This window comes from Podarcis cretensis (genome assembly GCF_951804945.1).
Source record: "Podarcis cretensis genome assembly, chromosome: 1".
In the NCBI taxonomy this organism is placed as follows: Eukaryota; Metazoa; Chordata; class Lepidosauria; order Squamata; family Lacertidae; genus Podarcis; species Podarcis cretensis.
The window spans coordinates 74,771,566-74,788,841 of NC_137170.1; positions in this window are offsets into that span (position 1 = coordinate 74,771,566).

The following is a 17,276-nucleotide window of genomic DNA, read 5'->3' on the forward strand; positions in this document are numbered from 1 at the left end:
GGAAACATAAAGCCTACCTTTGTGCTTCTACCAGGAGTGTGTGTGTTTTTCTACCAAGACAGTGGCATTTGTTCAAGACACTCTCTGTTTCACTAAATTACTGAAAAATCATATATCACACAAACACAAAACACTTTCCCAGACATTACCTAAGCTCTGAATCACTTACCTCAAATCTTTTATGAATGGTTATTCACTGTGAGGACATCTAGTGACTCAGTTTGATATCCAGAGGTTTATCTCATTCAGTGGCAGTGCTAAGATTTATTTATTTTTCTAAACAAAAGACTGCAGTATTTCAGTCTTGCAAAGTTCAAAGCTGCTAGTCGAAACATTTTGGCCAGGATATAAAGAACCACACAACCTATGGCCACATGCACAACCACACCAGACATTTAAAGCACATTGCTTTCTTCAAATAATCCTGGGAACCATAGTAGCTCAATGTATGGTGTGGATATGTGACCAAGGTGCTATACAGCTTTACCCATAAGTACATCCCACTGTCTTCCACGTGGCATACTTGCAGGGACGCGGGTGGCACTGTGGTTTAAACCACTGAGCCTCTTGGGCTTGCCGATCAGAAGGCCAGCAGTTCAAATTCACACAACGGGGTGAGCTCCCGTTGCTCTTTCCCAGCTTCTGCCAACCTAGCAGTCCAAAAGCAAGCAGATAAATAGGTACCACTGCAGCAGGAAGGTAAACAGTGTTTCCGTTGCACCAGAAGCAATTTAATCATGCTGGCCACATGACCCGGAAAGCTGTCTGTGGACAAACACCAGCTCTCTCAGCCTGAAGCAAGCTGAGTGCCACACCCCATAGTCACCTTTGACTGGACTTAACCATCCAGGGGTCCTTTACCTTTATCTTTTTTTACTTGCAAGTAAGTGCATCAGAATTGAAGTATGTAAATATTAGCCACTTAAAATGCAACAAGATTGTTGTTGCCCCGGTGCATTTCAAGTCCCATTTTTACATTGCTGTACACACCAGAGGTGGAGATGGCTTCACCTGATGTGCCTTGCCTGAGTTTTTCCCCATGCCTGCAGCCCCTCCAGCTTCTATTCAATGAGACCATTATCTGTGCAATGTGCAAGGGATGTCTGAAATGTGCACACCTCAGCTTAAACTCCTGCCAGCCTAGCAGTTGGAAAGCATGTCAAAGTGCAAGTAGATAAATAGGTAAACAGCGGAAAGGTAAACAGCGTTTCCGTGCGCTGCTCTGGTTCGCCAGAAGTGGCTCAGTCATGCTGGCCACATGACCCAGAAGCTGTACGCCGGCTCCCTCAGCCCATAAAGCGAGATGAGTGCCACAACCCCAGAGTCATCCACGACTGGACCCAATGGACAGGGGTCTCTTTACCTTTACAGCTTAAATGGATGGAAGCAGGTTTGACGGAAAACACATAAAACAGCAGTTATTTCTCAAGAAACTACCAGATTCAGATAGATTGTGGTTAACATCATGTGTTCTCAGCTTCAGAAACCAGCAATGGAAAGCATGCTGGAGCTGGAGTAAAGAGTCAGACTTGTATTTCTTGAACAGCCAGGCCACCTTATTCCACCTAGGAAATTGTTTTTGAAATGGAGTGTGCAATATGTGCTAATGGGTAAAGTGTAGCCACATCAGGAATTTATTTTTATTTTTTTAATTCTGTTATCGGCAGGGGAAGCTGATTTTGAGCAGTGCCACAGTGCTTGGCACAGAGCGGAGGTTCTACTATTCCTCCCCAGCAGTGATCCTGATTGAAATGCTCCCCCACTGCTAATAGTGATACAAAAAAAGGCTCACAGGGACCACAATGGGAGGTTTTATTTTCTATCACTAATCACAGCACAGGGGCAGTTCTGTGGGGATCATGACTGAGAAGAGAAAACTTAAATCTCACTTCTTTACATGCTGCAAGCTAAGCCCCATGCCTTGGATTACATTATGACTGCAGGCCACAAAATTCATGTCAGGGAAAGTTGGGTCCTGAAATGGAACAATTCTGTCCAAAAAGCTATTCAGAAACATGGAAGTTATATTATGTCGCCCCAATGTGTTTTTTATGGCATCTTCACGAGGATGCGAATTCATGATTGTACTGGGGCGGTTCCTCGCGATCCTGCTTTCCATGTTGTTTGCATCTGCAAAAGCTTTGGGACAGACATATTGTTTCATTTCCATTCAGCGCATGTCCCATAGCTTATTGCTGAACTCCTATAATGTTTTGTAACACAAATGTTTCTCTCCACATTGCAGTAACGTGGCAATACAGTGGTACCTCGGGTTAAGAACTTAATTCGTTCTGGAGGTCCGTTCTTAACCTGAAACTGTTCTTAACCTGAGATACCACTCTAGCTAATGGGGCCTCCCGCTGCCACTGCGCAGCCGCGCAGCCGCTGTGCGATTTCCATTCTCATCCTGAAGCAAAGTTCTTAACCCGAGGTACTATTTCTGGGTTAGCGGAGTCTGTAACCTAAAGTGTCTGTACCTGAAGCATCTGTAACCCAAGGTACCACTGTATTGGAGAAGCATTGCAGAACTATTAATAAAATGGAATCATGTGTGGACGGTCCAGTATAAATCCACCACCACTAATGCACCTTTATTACATCAATGAGATGTTGCAGAATAAAACCACAAAGTAAACCTTGCCATTCTGGAGGGCCCTCAAGTCATATCATTGGTCCCTCTAGCTCAGTATTATCCATATCCACACAGACTGGCAGCAGCTCTCCAGGGATTTGGGGAGGAATTTTTCCAGTTCTCTAGAGATTTGAACCTGGGACCTTTGACAAGCAAAGTATGCACTTTGCCACTGAGCTATTGCCTGATGTGATATTCTGTCGTGGCGCAAGAGGTCAGCCCAAAACAGCCTTTCCCAGATGTAGTCCAGTTGATGGACCACAGCCCCCATCCGCCCCAGTCATCATGGCTGGAGTTGATGGGAATTACAGTTCTAATATTCTAGAGAGCAAAAGCCTGGCCAGGCTGGTGTTGAGAAGCTGTTGATTCTGTGAAGGTCCTTTGTATTGAGGACTGTCCCTTATCAAACCTAAAGATGGTGAGCTTTTAATTTTGGTTTGCTTACCCAGCCTGGTGCCCCTCAGATGTTTGGGGCTACAACTCTCTTCAGCCCTAGCCAACACAACCATTACTGGGATTCAGAAGGCCAACACAGAGCTATAAAACCACCACAACAAATGAAAACGGAGCACAAGTCTACAGATAAGAAAGAGTAAAGGTAGATGAAATCACCTCAAGTATGTGGTCACTGAGCATTTTAAATTTTAAAAAAGAGATGGCAGCCAGTGACCTGTAGTCTGGTTTGAGAAGAGTCATAAAGCATGAATTAATCAAATTAGGATCAAGCTTGGGTTTTTGATTCACTAGATACTTACTGCTGCCCTATCCTATTTTCCCTCACTCCTCTCGATGGAATTCATGGCCCCGTGTATTTGAAGAGACCTTTTACAAGGAACTAATAAAAGGCATGGTCTGAATACAGAACTGACGTCACTGGGAAATAAAGAGAGTCATGTTTAGGGCCAATTGCCTTCCTCTCGCCTGTTTGAATAACGGAAGTTTGACTCCAATGTCAAGGAACATTTCTAAGCTTTGTACTGTTGACAAAGAATCATATGACTAAAGGCACAACGCTGTTTTACAAGGGGGGAAATGTCTGACTATTTCGTCACGCCTCACCTTTTGATCATGACACAAAGTGTTTGGGATCCTAGTGCCATTCAGTATTAAACACTGCCTGTTTTGTTGTCCTGCTTCTAAAGAGTGCCTAAGTGCTTGTTCTGCCTGAATCAGGGCTAAGTAGTCTACAGATCTACCACTCATATTTTCCCTTCAAAGGACATCAGGGGTCCTTAGTAACTGCACACAGACCCCAGGAGCATAGAAAAAGAAGTGCCAGAATCCACCATGAATGCCTCCCTTTTTCTCTTAGAATGGCAATGGTTCACAGTGAGAAAACACTTTCTTGTCTCAAAACCTACCACATTAAAAACCAGCTTATGCTGGTAATTCCAGAATTTGTACTAGGTGAATTCCACCTACGATGTAAAGCTGTGTGTACCTTTTTGCTTCTTTTCTCAAAACGTGCTGTGTCAAAATATACATCCTAAAATCTTTGTGAATGTTCTTCACAAAGGTGTAAAGCTGTGCCCGTCACATCCCTTCATCACATGCTCTCAAAGGGATTCATTCAAAATTAGCATGTCACTATTTTACCTTGCTTCTACAAGAAGAATCCAGGGATTCAAAGGGGGTTTCATAATCACCATCTGCTAACACAATTCTGTAGGCATACACAAAGGAGGAATTGATGTAAATGTTCAATCTGCACAGTATGACACAATGTGTGAGGTCCAGCATAGCAAGAGGGGATGTCCACTCACTCAGCAGGGCTTCTTCTTCCTCCCCTTCCCACCTGCATCCCTCTGCATGCCCCTCAAATTTCCTCCAGAGGTTGGAGGACTCTGGAGTAGATTGGGAAGGGGCCTTTGGGTGTCTGGCATAGGTGGATAAGAAAAACCAAGAGTTCTGTTGCTCAAGCAAATTTCCACTGTGCAAGAGTTGGATGCTGCCCAATATATAAGAAATATAAGAAAAATAAGATATATAAGATATATAAGAAAATATAAGAAAATGTGAGAAGTTGAACGATTCCTTTATATTACAGCTACAAAGAATTGCTCCAGAAAATATGGCAAATTCCATTGCCATCACACTCTGTATGTCAGTTCTACCCCTGCCCCTTTTTGTTTTGTTTACTGCTTTATAGTATCTCCAATGTGTTTCTCTTCTTTGTTTCTCTTCTTCATTTCTCTCATACTCCCTGCTGCCCTCCTTCATCAGATGTCCAACTTGAATCTGGCAACATAAGTGTAGAAATGGCAAATACAGGGAAAGACACCAAAAAATAGGTAAACAAAAACCGAGAAAAAGAGCAAGACCATCCATGTGTAGGCTTCGTCTCTTGTGACATTACATTTGTGCATCACCTCATTATGTGTATCTCATGGCAGACATTTTCTGATCTAACTGGCCTCCCACATTTGGGGTCTTTCTTCAGGGCCTAAAAACGATCAGAGCTCTAATTTTAATTTCATTTCTCGTATGGATGCGTCTCCACCTGTACTGCTGAAAAGGCCACCTCACAGCTTTAGATAATGACAAATCTGGAGCAACTCTGATCCTTCTGGAAAGTGGGTCAGCAAATGGACTCCAGGTTGAATTTTGTCATGTGTGCCAGCTTGGATGCATAACCTTTGGCCACAGGCCACAGCTAACACCCTTTCTGAGAAGCTCAGCTTCCAATTACATTATCCCCCTGCAATTAGTCTCATTAAATAAACCTTCTCAGCCCTCTTCAGTCGGTATTTATATGCAGAGAAAGATGCTGATTCACAGAAGTGCAGTTGGTAATAATAATAATTTTATTGTTTATACCCCACCCATCTGGCTGGGTTAGCCCCTGAGAATTTAAGGAGCAAAACAACCTTACACCAGTGGATTATTTAGTTTTCCATGCATTCAAGTAGTATAGATCTCTGTACTTTGTATTACTTATTCTTTTGCCACTTGCACTTTCTGTCAGTAAATGAAAGGGTGAGTTGGCAGCTTAAGATCATAGGAAGCTGCCTTTAAGCAGGTCAGACGATTTGTCCATCTAGCTCAAAACTCTACTGCAGGGGTTGGCAGCATGGCTCCTGCAAACACAGTGATAATCTTCTAGTATTGTATCTGTGAAACTTCTGAGCCTCTCCACTCCCTGCCTGTTTGGTCGCATGAGGTGGTGAGGGCAATTACCTTCTTCTGCCTTCAGTAGATACGAGGGAAGAAGTTGGAAGAATGGCACTCTTTCCCACTTCCTCTTTCATCTCTATGGGTTTTTCAAGGCTCATATTAATTCTACTAGATAGGACTTTTACCCAGATTCATTGGGAAAGCAAAATGTGTACACACACACACACACACACACACACACACACAGTCTCTTTCTGTCTCTGGTAGGGAGGCTGACCTGGGGGAGAAAAGTGGCCAGAGAGGGTGGTGCCCATATCAACTACTCAGGAAGCCAACTGGGCCAGTAGACCTAAATGGTTGGGGACCCCAGGTCTATTTTAACTAGCAGCAGAGCTCCAATATCTCACACAGAGTCTTCTGCATGCTAGACTTGAGCCCTCCCAGATGTGGGCAGGATTGCATTGCAGAGGGTGGGCTAGATGACCCTTGGCGTCCCTTCTAACTCTATGATTCTATTATTCTACTTCATTATTTTAACTGGAGATGGCAGTGGTGAAACGAAAAACCACCTGATTGCAAAGTATGTGCTCTACCTCTAAACTAAATTTCTTTGTATCTTATTTTTTAAAGATGTACCTCAGGAGTATTGCAAACAATGTGTTTTGAATGTGACATTCTTTTCTACTGTACTTCTCCCTTTATTTGGTTTAAAAACAAGGGCAAGGGCAGCCTTTTTGGTATCCTGGGAACACCCTCAGTGCAACTCAACACCCCCTAACCTGTACTGCTGCAGAGTCTACTTTGAAATTAATCTTTTAGTCACTGGAAGGCAAGATTAATTACCGCAGGGCTACTGTAATGAAGGGAGATAATCAGGCAGGTGTAAAATCTTTCCAAACCTCTCAAGGTCATCTGTGTTGTTGAGTAAGCTTTATTCTGTTTTAGAAATAAAAGGTGCTCCAAAGGTCTGAGCAAATTTACGGCATCATTTCTCTTGACAGAAGAGGTCCCTCCAGTCATCTTGATTCCCTAGTCTGCACATGTCCGACCTTTTCATGTGAGCTGAGTGCCACATGGAGGTAAATTAGGACAAAATCCCCAAGGTTCTGGGGCAAAAGCAGGTGAAGTCCTAAGCCTTTTGCAAAAACAGGTTGGAGGAAGCATAATACCTCCAATTCCAATTAGGACCCGATTAGCATCTTCAAAATGCAGCACTGTGGTTCTAAACCAGAAACTGTGCATTTCTGTCATATTGGATACCACTGACCTTCAAACAGGTCTTTTGCCAGACGATGAATGATGGAGATGCAGGAAACCACTGGCTAAACCAGCACATCTACTGGAGATGTACTTAATGATAGCCTCCTTCTGGGGCTAAGTTAAGTGTGGTTCTAGAGAAGGCAGATGACATATACACTGGAAAAAGTCACATACCTGCAAAATGGCAGGTGGAGAAGGAATTGGGGGGGGGTGTCTTTGCATAAGGTGACCTAGCAAAGGAAGAGAAATACAGCAAAATCTGGAACGGCCACCAACTTGGATGGCATTAAAATGGGCTTAGACAAATTCATTGAGTTTAAGGTATCTGTGGTTACTAGCGATGCAGTATGCCTTTGAATACCAGATGCTGGGCAGCATAATTGAGGAGAGTGCTGTTATGGTCATGTTCTGATGTGATTTTCCCATAGTTATCTGATTATTCTTCGTGACAATAGGCTGCTGGACTAGACAGGCCTTTGGGTGTGATCCATCAGTGGTCCTCTTATGTTAAATATCCCAAAATAATGAAGATCAGTACAATGAATGGTTAATAACGAAGCTGAGTAACATCTATTCATGAAACACTGTGTAAATCTAGCAAAACACATCCATCCATAGCCTGATCTCACTTTACATGTTTGCCTTTGCATCTGTTTGGAGAAGTAATTCTGTTCATGTGGAGTTAAGCAATCGTTTGAATACAAGTCAAACAGTACTTGGGCTGTGATGAATGACTGGACTGAGCAAACATATTGTCCATTTATTGCATTGGCCAGGTTTATTCAAAGTTTTCTAAAATGGAGCAAAGAGTAGGGGTAAAACTCAAACCGTAGTTAACCATTTCATATGTTTGCAAGACAACTTGGCAGTGCCTGAAGAACTCAATATCTAGATTTAGGACTTCAAGTGCACTCAGATGCCCAATTCTCGCTGTATTCTCAGCTTTCTGCTCTGTGCTCGGCTGGAACCATGAGAAGCAACATAAAGAAAGCAACTTGAAATGCTTCCAGAAGAGTAACTTCTTATTTTTGTTCATTTGCTGAAAACATTTATATCCTGTCCATCACCAAAAAGCAATCTTAGAGTGGGTAACAATAAGAGATCAATAAAACAATAGAAATATCATAAAACAGCACAGCACAGCACAGAGCAAGGCAGTTAATTGCAACTGTAAGACCTAGGACTGTGCATTTAAGGTTGCAAGCCTAATCTGGTGCTTTTTCTGGGGGTACTCAATGGTATGCAATACCAGCACCTTTTTTCTTTCTCAAATGCTAAAGGTGTGGCACTTCCTGTAACAACTTCATGGTGAGTGGCAGCACCGTTTTTCTTAAAAACAAAACAAAACACTGCTAATCACACTAACTCAGGAGAAAACTTTACTAAATGTAAGTAGATGCAATTCGGAACAAAAAGCCCTATGATTGCACGAAGAATGGCAGTAATATATTCAGTTCTTTTACGTGGACTCAAAATAATCAAAGTCATAATTACCGTAAATAGTAGGTGCTCCTATTGAATATTTCACTATAATAAGCCGAGTGGGAAAAGCTTATAAGCAACATGTTCACATCAAGGGAAAGAGACTGACCAGCCTTTGTAGTTTAAATGATCTGGTTAATTACAGTTCAAAGCCCTGCCAGTTCTAACAAAGCAGGAAGTTCTTTTCTGGCTATTTTTAAAAATAATCTATGTATGATCTTCCTCGTTTCTAATCAACCAGCTGCAATAAAGCGCCCACAAAGATGACCAAACAACCCCCAAGGTGAGGTCTTGCCACCACTGTCTTCCAGAGCAGAATATTTCTCTTCTTACCTTGGGTCAAATTTCAGAAATGATTCTTTCCCCAGAATTCCACACATCTAGAAGATACAGAAAAAAATATTAACTCAAGCAAAAAAATATTAACTCAAGGGGAAAAGAGAGGACCCAAATAATTACCGCCCAGTCAGTCTGACATCAATACCAGGGAAGATTCTGGAGCAGATCATTAAGCAAACAGTGTGTGAGCACCTAGAAATGAATACTGTGATCACCAATAGTCAGCATGGATTTCTGAAAAATAAGTCATGTCAGACTAACCTGATCTCATTTTTTGACAGAATTACAAGCCTGGTAGATGAAGGGAACGCAGTGGATGTAGCCTACCTTGATTTCAGCAAGGCATTTGACAAGGTGCCCCATGATATTCTTGTAAAGAAGCTGGTAAAATGCGGTCTTGACTAAGCTACCACTCAGTGGATTTGTAACTGGCTGACTGACCGAACCCAAAGGGTGCTCATCAATGGTTCCTCTTCAACCTGGAGAAGAGTGACTAGTGGGGTGCCACAGGGTTCTGTCTTGGGCCCGGTCTTATTCAACATCTTTATCAACGACTTGGATGATGGACTCAAGGGCATCCTGATCAAATTTGCAGATGACACCAAACTGGGAGGGGTGGCTAACACCCCAGAGGACAGGATCACACTTCAAAACAACCTTGACAGATTAGAGAACTGGGCCAAAACAAACAAGATGAATTTTAATAGGGAGAAATGTAAAGTATTGCACTTGGGCAAAAAAAATGAGAGGCACAAATACAAGATGGGTGACACCTGGCTTGAGAGCACTACATGTGAAAAGGATCTAGGAGTCTTGGTTGACCACAAACTTGACATGAGCCAACAGTGTGACGCGGCAGCTAAAAAAGCCAATGCAATTCTGGGCTGCATCAATAGGAGTATTGCATCTAGATCAAGGGAAGTAATAGTGCCACTGTATTCTGCTCTGGTCAGACCTCACCTGGAGTACTGTGTCCAGTTCTGGGCACCACAGTTCAAGAAGGACACTGACAAACTAGAACGTTATCATATGTGGTGGGAGTGTAAGAAAGTAAAAGGCTTCTGGGAAATGATATATAATGAGTTGAAAAGGATGTTTAAATACACGTTTGTGAAGAAACCAGAAGCTTTCTTGTTAGGAATTACAGGAAGAGAAATTAATAGAAGTGATTATAAACTTTTTCAATATGCGGTGACTGCGGCAAGAATTTTAATGGCTCAAAAATGGAAACAAGAAGAATTACCAACATTGGAAGAATGGAGACGGAAATTGATGGACTTTGCTGAACTAGATAAACTGACAGGGAAAATTAGATACCAGAAAGATCACAAGTTCACACAGGACTGGAGAAAGTTTACGATTTATCTGGAAAATATTTGTGATGAACAGACAACGCTAGTTGGATTTAAAGAGGCTTTGTGATGAGAAAGGGTATTGTGAGAGGGATAAGAGTTGTAAAGATTTATTAACTGGCAATACAATTATAAAGGAAATGTGAAATAAATATAAAATTATGAGGATTGTGGAGGGAGCGGGGGGAAGTCCAAAAGAATTTGGCATTATAGTGTATGTGAAATGTGTTATTGAAATTTGTAAAAGAAAATTTTTCTAAAAAATTAATAAATAAATAAAATAAAAAAAAAGAGAAGGGCAACCAAAATGGTCAAAGGCCTGGAAGCGATGCCTTATGAAGAACGGCTAAGGGAGCTGAGCATGTTTAGCCTGGAGAAGAGGAGGTTAAGGGGTGATATGATAGCCATGTTCAAATATATAAAAGGATGTCACATAGAGGAGGGAGAAAGGTTGTTTTCTGCTGCTCCAGAGAAGCGGACACGGAGCAATGGTTCCAAACTACAAGAAAGAAGATTCCACCTAAACATTAGGAAGAACTTCCTGACAGTAAGAGCTGTTCGACAGTGGAATTTGCTGCCAAGGAGTGTGGTGGAGTCTCCTTCTTTGGAGGTCTTTAAGCAGAGGCTTGACAACCATATGTCAGGAGTGCTCTGATGGTTTCCTGCTTGGCAGGGGGTTGGACTCGATGGCCCTTGTGGTCTCTTCCAACTCTATGATTCTATGATTCTATTCTATGATTCTAAGCAGAGCCAGAAAGAGAAAGTCACTGCCTGCTCTAGAACCAATTTGTTGTGCTGTTTCATTGCATATTTTAATTGTGGATGTCAGAGCTGCCCGAGGGCCCACTCACAAAGGACCAACGCCAGTTCTTGTTATATACAAAAGTCTTTATTGAAGATCAGTTTCGATTTCAAAGCCGCAGCGCGCAGCTCTACGTCTTGGAGTCTAGACCGCTGAAGCTCCGTCTGAATCTCCTCCCCCCAAACACCAGTTTAAGACTCTAGCCTTGCTCCACCTCTTCCTTTGCTCTTTCCTCCTCTGGGTCCGCCTGTCCACTGGGGTCTTGCCCTTTCTAGACTCTTCTGACGCTGAGTCCCCTGAGTCTTCCCCCTGCCTCCGGCGGGCTTTAGGACCTGGTTCCCCATTCGGGTCTTCTGCTGTCCCGCGCGCCTGTACATTTGAACTTGGCGCGCGCGCCCAGCCGGCAACCTTCCTCCTGACCGTTACACTGCTCCTGTCACTGCTTCCCCCTTCGGGGAGGCTAGCTGGACCTGACTTCCCCTCCGTTCCCTCACTCAGCGATGGAGGCGTGGTCAGCCCTGACTCATCTTCTCTCCCTACTGGAGGAGACGCTGGCCCTGATACATGGGACTCCTCCCCCCCGCTACGCTCTGGTGGGGAAACTGGTCCTGATCTCCAGCTGCTGCTTTGGGAGTCCCCGCTGGCCCCTTGCTTCTGGTGCGTCCCTCCTGGGACCCCCCTTGCCCTGGCCATCAGCGGCCCCTTCTGGGAATCTTCTGAATCGCTGGAGAGGCTCATGGAATCTCTCGGGCCACTGTCATACTCCCCTACGCTGCCCTCAGATTCTTCCCCTTCGCTCTCCGTTTCCTCTCTCCCCTGTGCCTCTGCTCCTGAGCCCCTGACAGTGGATGTTTAACATTTGAATGAAATTGTTTTGTTGTGTATTTTAACTATGTGTGTCTATTGGCCTTATACTTGTACTGTAAACCACTTTTGAATAAGTGGTATATTCAACAATATTATACAAACAGTAATGTGAACTCATTTCTAATAGAACTCTTCCCATATTACTGTATTTTAAGAGATAAACCTCTTTTTATATCGCACAAAATTAGCTGTCCTCTGGAGATGTTCTGTTGTACACATGGATTGCTTTTATATCTTCAGGATTAGACCTATTAGTACTACATTTTGGAGAGAAGAATTAAGAGCCATTAAAGATGTAATGGGACATCAAATGGAACAAAAAAAACCATATTCCTCTATTGTTCACAAAATTATGTAGCTATGTAACTGACTTACACAATATGTTAGCTTTGAGTAAATTTTCAGGTCAGTATTCTAGCAAATAGAGGTGAGGGCTGTGGACATAAAACTCCTTTCTGCTCCTTCTGAATTGCTTTAGCATTTGAGATATAGCATTAATGACCTAAACTGATATTTTTTCATGATTATATTTTAGAAAGAGATTTGTGGATAGACTCGCTTCATCATATATTGAGAATATAAATATTCTGGTAATATTGAACCTTTTATTTTTTCTTGTTTTGTTTTTCATTTTTGTTTTCTTTAAAAAAAAAATTGCTGTACTCCTAACCCCACCTACCTGGGAGGCAGCCCAATAGAACTGATTTGTACTTACTTCTGAGTAAACATGGTTAGGATTGCGGCCTTACATTATTATTCTGTGGACTGTAATATCTAGGCACAGCTCATTTGTACATAAAGCCAAATACTACTTCTAGGATGAGAAAATGTTTTTACCGCTGATACTCAGATGCAGCTTTATACATCAGCATTAGAGAAAAAGGAAGTTAGTCTCATGCTACACTGACAAAGCTCAGAGTGAGGGCTGTTGGTTGTTTTTTTTTACAAACTGTCATTTTGCAATTTTGTGATGTCTCAGGTTTCTTCCATTTATCTTGCAGCCTTCTCACAACAGATGTTCACTTGTTTTGTTTAACTTGTCATAAGAGTTAGGCGAGCTTTGAAATGGAACAAACCATTAGACAGCATCAAAGCAAAGCTTTCTCAAATGTGACTCGTAATATAATCCATGCAGCTAATTAGGGGGATTCTGCTTTTCCTTTCAGCGTAGCGTGAGCAAAATCTGATGTCAGGGAGACCCTGTGCATTACTGTATTGGCAAATGATAACATGGAGGCAACCTAGAGATCAAAGAAGACATCATGAGTTGGCCCCTGCCAAGGACACAGGCGTGGGTGGGTGTGCTAAAATCACACATCTCTACTCTGGCTCAGAGTGGCTAGGAGCTCACCTGCCCATCTACACGTTCCTGGGCCACTCCTCTGCTGCTCTGGGTGACTGGGCACGGCACTCAGGCTCCTCTGGGCACCTCAGTGGAGGAATTTGGCTCCTGGTGTGGGCTGTCGCAGCAGCCCTACAGAAGTGTGAGCAGATGGCCCAGTGAGGCTTAGAAAGAAGAAAGTTGGAGAGAGCAGGTGAGATTTGCAGGAGGAGGAAAAAGGGAAGGAGGAGGCAGAAGGGAAAGCTGTGGAAGGAAGGAAGGAAGGAAGGAAGGAAGGAAGGAAGGAAGGAAGGAAGGAAGGAAGATGGACAGAATGACAAAAAAGAGGAGCAGAGCAGATCCGACCCCGATGGCCATGGAGGAAGTCACTTGTGGAGTGCAAAAGGTGTTGAAAAACCATTTTTTGAGTTTCTGGTTCATGGTTTCTCCCAGCTTGGGAGCTGCCCATGGGGAATGTGTTAGTAACTTGTTAGTTACCATTCTGTTTTATGTTTTGTAAGTGCACACACAAACAAAAAAAACCATTAATGTACCAATGTACTCAAGTGAAACAGATTTGAGCTTTTTGTTACAGTAGGCCACTTGGGGGAGGGTATTGTCCAAAGCAGTATGACACTGCCAAGTGGATGCTACCTAAACTAGTATTGTCTTCCCCATCTTTATAACCTATCACTATATCATGTGTGCTTGGAGATTCACTGAGCCAATTTTAACATGTCCCATTTCCTCCCCAGCCATCCACTGAGCACACTGCACCTGGACGTCATGCTTCCTTAATTACTCTTGCCTGACAGGACAACACAAAGCAGGGCTCCCTATATTTATAGCTTCTTTGTCATCTCAGAGAAAGAGGAAAGGAACCCAACCAGGCAGGGACAGAAGGTCTTTGTTTAATTTTAATTAACTCCACTTCTTTCAAATCTGAGTAAACCCCAGAACCAGAGCAGCCAAGCTAATAATATTATGAAAGCTCTCTGCAGCTTTTTCCCCCATCGAAGGGAAATCAACATTGGGCTATGTAGCATCTGACATGTTTCTCTGAACGTCTACTTTCTGAGTCTGAACAAAAGTTCAGTCACTTCGAAGGTGCATTGAGGGTTGCATCAACACTGCACCAGGTTTCCATAAATGACACTTGTAACCGTTTCCAAGAAGACTGACATTAAACCTTTGGGAGGGAACAACTGGTCTCCCAGCCATCGGTGCTGGTTTTCTCTGGCAGCAAAATCATGGATATGGTGATCCGAAAAGCAGCAGCCAAGGTCAAGACATGTAAACAACATGGGCCTAGTGCCAAGTGCTTCCACAACTAGAGAAACAGCTTCTCAATGCATGAATATAATGTACACCATGGGTAGGCAAACTAAGGTCCGTGGGCCAGATCAGGCCCACGGATGGTCCAGGAATCGCCACATGGACCACCAGTGTGCACGTTCTTTTCCTCTCCCTCCCTCACACGGCGCCAGAGCCTCCTTGCTCCCTCTTCCTGGCTTCTCTCCACCCTGCCTAGAGTTGGAAGGGGGGTAGGCTTTGTTGGTGCCAGCAGCAGCAGCACTCGGGTGGCCGCCATTTTAAGCAGCCCCTCTCTGGAGCCCTTTCGTGCACCGCTCATCGTCCCTCCACTGCCAGCCCCTGCTGCTCACAAGACGCAGGTAAGCAGCCACCGGGGCTCATGGTGCTCTTGCATCATGTTCCCCCCCCAAAAAAAAATATAGTCTAGGCCCCCACAACGTCTGAGGGACAATGGACTCACCCCCTGCTGAAAAAGTTTGCTGACCACTGAAGTACACACAGACTCCGACACACCATGACTTGCCATTGATTTGCATATGTGAAACATCCTGTAGCAATGGATCAAAAATTCCTAGACCAGTGTTTCCATCCTGCTGTCAAGAGACAATGACTCTTTACAATTTATCATAAAATTGCTCCTGAATGATTCCATGGTGATAAATGAAATGCAATATGGAAAGTTCTTAAAATAAGCATGATTTTAAAAGATAAAGAGACTTTATCATCATCGCCGTCTTTGACGTCACTGCCTATTGAAGATTTCACACAAGGCTGCATCCGTGATGTAGACCAACATAAAAAGGATGTACAGACTTTCTTGTGAATTTCATTACCACCCTATTGACGGTAGATAGGGAAATTGTGTTTGGACAGCAGACCAGGAAATATATTTTTTATGAATTAATTAATTGAGAAATATTTCCCCTTTGAGGAGGGACAGCAGATGGCCTTTAAAATGTACTACTTCTCTACACATGCTGTTGAAAATACCCTGCATGACAACCAAAATAATATTGATACAAGCTCAGGGCCCAAATTAAAAGGCAGTCTGTATCATGTTACATTCCACTTCGCTGCAAGAAAGAGAGATTTTCTCTTATCTTGGGATTCTTAAGAAACCAACTAAAAATTTAAAATTCCAAGGAGTGGGGAACTTTTTCAGGTCCAGGAGGCAAATTTGGCAGGTGGGTTGGGCCAAATGGGTCAGAGGTTTCCCATCCCTGCCTTAAGAGAACAGCAGGGTGAAAAAATTAAAAACAGCTCTCAGCACTTTGGTGTTATGCCCAATAGTCTTCTCTGTGGCACCATTAAACTGTCACGTAGGCCTTCCTTTCCCTCCACTCCCAATGCTCTTTCTCTGCATGAATTAAAATGCACTCAACTTTCCTCAATACCTCCACAGGGTTGGGGAACATTTAAGTGTGCTTCGGGGTGTCTGTACCTTGCCCCCAACGAAGGTGGAAAAAATGACTTGACATTAACCCACCCAGCAGGGCCAGATCCAATTCCAACTGAAAGGAAAGGAAAACAAGCTTTAGAGTTGGGTCTGAATATGCATTTTCATCTGAAATACTTGGGTCCCTAGCTGTTGTTGAACTACAACTCCCATCATCCCTGACCACTGGTCCTGCTAGCTAGGGTTGATGGGAGTTGTTGTCCAACAACAGCTGGAGGTTCATTTTTGAGAAACACTGCTCTAAATCATGAGACCCCCAACAAGATGGGGGAATGAACGAATTCAGTTGAACAGAGGTTTTGAACACAGAAAGGTTGGAGGTTCAATCCTCACCAAAAAAGACCAAATGTAGCAAACTGAGGAAAGACCTCCTGCCTGAAACTCTGTGGAGAGATGCTGCCAGTCAAGGGTAGCCAGCAAGTGAGGCAATGTCATGGACCAGTTGGACACAGAGAAATTGTGATAGGCACCAGCTGGCGAACCCCCAAGGAAAGAAAAAAAAGCTCAGATCCAGGGGATTGGTGGCGGTATGGTGATGAATGATCCAAGGGAGAAGACTGGGAAGAGATGTAGGAAGCTGAAGAGGTAACAAGGTTTAGTGAGCAGGGAAAGTCTGTGAATCAGAATCTGAGAAGGAAGGCCAAGAGGCAGAGGTCAGGTGAAGAAGCCATGCTATCTCCTCCTGCTGCAAGAAGCTCCCCGCCTCCCTGGTCTCCCAGGATCAGAAGAGACATGAAGAGGACAGAGTAGAGAGATGTGTGAGTGTAGTCTTAGATTGTTTGGGAAGGACCAGGGGGAGATTTAGGCAGCTGTAGGAAGCTGGGGGTTTCCAGCCTCCACAACTGCCTCATAAGGGCAAGTTCTACCAAGAGTTGCTGTGCTCATTAGGCCTGGCTCCCACGAGCAGGCCTTGTTTCTTCTAATACAGAGCACTCCGTGTGATTTATTGCTTCTGTAGGTTATACATAAAGGCTAGTTTAAATATCTAATTATTATTTAGTTTAGAATGTTTCTATGCAGATAACAACATATTGCTAACTTTGCTAGAGCAAAGTAACTCCATTTCTCTAAAGGGCATCCTCTTTCCAAAGACCAATATTATTCCAAGTATTATTCCAAACAAAATTATACCATGTCAGATTTACTTAGCATACACCCTGTCAGATCGGAACCAGTGAAAATTCTTTCTGACATGACCAGTATGCAGAATTGTAAACCTGCAACCAAAAGGATTTTTCTTCTCTCATGTTCCTATTGCTTCCATGGTATGTCAAAGTTATCTGAGAAATTGCATCTATCATGGAGAAATGATTCTGACCTCAGGTAAAGAAAGCAAC